General features: G+C 34.2%; 1 long non-coding RNA gene across 1 annotated transcript; it reads right to left on the minus strand.

Moving 5' to 3' along the window:
- Window positions 1-1,096: 1,096 nt before the first annotated feature.
- Window positions 1,097-1,946, minus strand: LOC128548453 (uncharacterized). The gene is made up of 2 exons (XR_008367055.1): window positions 1,861-1,946; window positions 1,097-1,481 (listed from the first exon to the last, which is right to left on the minus strand). It is a non-coding gene; the product is annotated as an uncharacterized LOC128548453 (long non-coding RNA).
- Between the last annotated feature and the right edge of the window lie 1,052 nt (window positions 1,947-2,998).

Consider the following 2,998-nt stretch of genomic DNA (forward strand, 5'->3'; position numbering starts at 1 on the left):
AAAGATCCATTGGAAGCATAGAACGCAACCAGCAAACCTAATTAACACTGTGGAAGCCCATCTTCATGTGAAACGTTGCAATCACAGAAACGCTTTGTTGGCACTCTTAAGGGTATATTTTCTGTCTGATCTTAAAACTATGTCAGAATGTTTCTCTTTATAAAATCACGAACTAGTTGTCACTGAGTTATCAGAAGTCAAAAACTAAGTCAATACGTCAAATAATAGAAACACTTTTTAGAGTAAAAAGTACGTCAAAAGCGCTGAAAAATATTGGGTTTTATGGTAAGCCATATTTATATTAGACATGGTAAGAATGTTTGTTTAAATGTAATCTATGTAAGATTGGAAACTTTACTATCTTGGATAAATCATGTGCGCAATACAGGCACGAATAATATAAAAAAAGGTTTTACTCTAGAGATGAACTGGTCAGGAACCCAGGCAATCCTTGCGTGTATCAGTGCTATACACTGGGCACGTTAAAGAACCAGGCTGTCTATTCGAAACGAGCTAGGCTAAGTTAGCCGGACAAGCCTGTATCTGATTTCTGATCTCTCTGTCGTGTGGGCTTTGTCTCACTCTGTCCCTCTGGTAAGATCGCTCTGTGTCTGTACTAGTAGAGGATGAATTATGCACCCTGTGTGGCTGCATTTGAACTATGTAAAGCGCCTTTGAACATGAAATTGATCATGAAAAGGGCGCTATATAAATCTGGTATAATAATAATAATATAATATGCCAAATCCTGATGGAGGGTTTTTAAAAAAATAATTACTTGTTTTATAGGGGTGAGTTTGTCAACTATATACATATACGGAAATATGACCCCAAATGTGTTTTAACGAGAAGGTTCCGCAAGAAATTTTGCTCTGAAAATCAAGCAAGTTCCCACTAGATATACATAACAGGTCTCTTGTAGCTATAGTAACTGATGTTTAGGAGGATATGTCGTTAGAAGATTGTTTTGACTCTGTTTTAGCACTATGTGCAACGGAGCGCAACAAACTAAGAAGGTCATTTTGGCCAATTTGCATTAAACTTCAACCAAATGGTTTAAGAAAATATGTCGTTTGCAGAAATGTAAGAATCAATATTACCGGTATATTTAATTCCAAATATTGGACTATCAATTCTATATGAAAATATGAAGATGATCCTTATATATAATTATTCATTATAGAAAAAAACAATATCCATAATATACATGATATGTACATGTTAATAGTGATCGTATAGAATATATAGTGTAATCAAACAATGCAAATGTTTCAAGACTGTTCAAATATAAGCATTTCGTTTGAGTCAGTATTACTTCTTCTTCTCATTTCTTTGTGTGTGTTTATGTATCATGGTCTCTGACATGAGTAAATGGATGCGGTAGATGTATTGTTATTCCAAATATGTGTGCTTCACCGAGATTAATGTAAACATGACCGTGTTTGATTTCATGCCTTTTCGGAATTTCTGGTACTGGATTTCTATAAAAAAAACATGTTTTACATTTCTATGAGTGCTATAATTGTAACGGAATTCGTTTTCAATCAGAGATTCTATATTATGGGATTCGAAGCTAAAAGTAAAGATAAATGTTTACAAAAACATATTTGAAGATCGGGCTGAAAAATATATTGTTCATAATTTAAATTATATAAACTGGAAATGCTGAAATGAAAAACACGAAAATGAAGTTGTTACCGTTTAAGGGTCGCCTCAGTTGTAGGTTCTGGTACAGTCTTATCGCATTCATGGGATCTTTCTAAGGGATTTTCTTTTTCATAGCTTGAAGGCGTTACTGCTGCAATAAAATAACAACAGTAACATTAAAGGTAGACACCACATGCATGAAAGCTAATATACCTAAAAAGTGTAAGTACACTTATGTTTTCAGAAGTTCTCCGCAGAAATCAGACCAATTCCTCAGGCGTCGCATTAACTCGCAAACAAAAAAGTCTAAAAAGTTGTACATGTATAACACTTTTATGCAGTCGGTTTATTAAACGACTGTTACACAAGTTCTGCAAACCTTATCGTTAAATGACACATTATACAATGTTATAGTCCAATGTCGGTTTGAACTTTCAAATAACAAATAAGTTCCTACTATTCTTTTACTTAAATGACACAGAAAAAATTTAAATATTACGCAATAAACTTAAAATATATTTAGTATACTATTAGAAACATCTGTTATAAGTATACCGCGTGATCTTTTGTATATCACTAAGGAACCAAAACCAGCAGCGCCTACGACAAGTATAGATAGCACAACAATGAGAGCTATATATCCAGCGGATAAGCCATCTTTCGTTTCTTTACTTGCACCAGTTTGTCCTTGGCTGTTCTTTTCTGCATCTAGTTATATATATTTAGAGAGAAAATAAAGAAATCAGACTTTTTAAAACTTAAATCACTTCGATTACTTTATTTAATGACTACGAAGAATTTTAGAAAAAAGAAATCAAGCACTAATTGTTTGCCTACAGATTAAGTTTAAAATACAATGAAGTAATCCTATATAAACTATATCACGGTGTGTGTGTGCATATCGGATCCCTCTCTGTGGTAAATGAGAAACGGACCCCTTTCTGTCCGCGCACAGGACCTTCTATGTGGTAGACAATAAACTCCAACGTCGCCGCTGTTTCTTGAAGACAGGTTTGTGCATAAAAACACATGAAACACGGGAAGACGTAGATATATTATACTCTCAAAAAAGGCAGTCTTTTTTATCGTTACATTTGTTTTATCGGTTGACACAAGTCCAAACGAAGATGGAATGTAACGGAGGGTACTGGCTCGGATGAACATCGTGCCATGTTTATGAAACTTACATACGACTTTCCTTGAATATAGCAAGTATCTAGTATCTTAGATGTGAAGCCGTTGATCCCATTTTATTTGTAAATACACTTTATGTGGTTATTTTCATCATGTTTTCTTAAAAACGCTCTATTTTCGATTTCGTTAATGCACGGGATCTCTCTCAGTCAGCGCA

Source organism: Mercenaria mercenaria, chromosome 14 (assembly GCF_021730395.1).
Source record: "Mercenaria mercenaria strain notata chromosome 14, MADL_Memer_1, whole genome shotgun sequence".
Taxonomy (NCBI): Eukaryota; Metazoa; Mollusca; class Bivalvia; order Venerida; family Veneridae; genus Mercenaria; species Mercenaria mercenaria.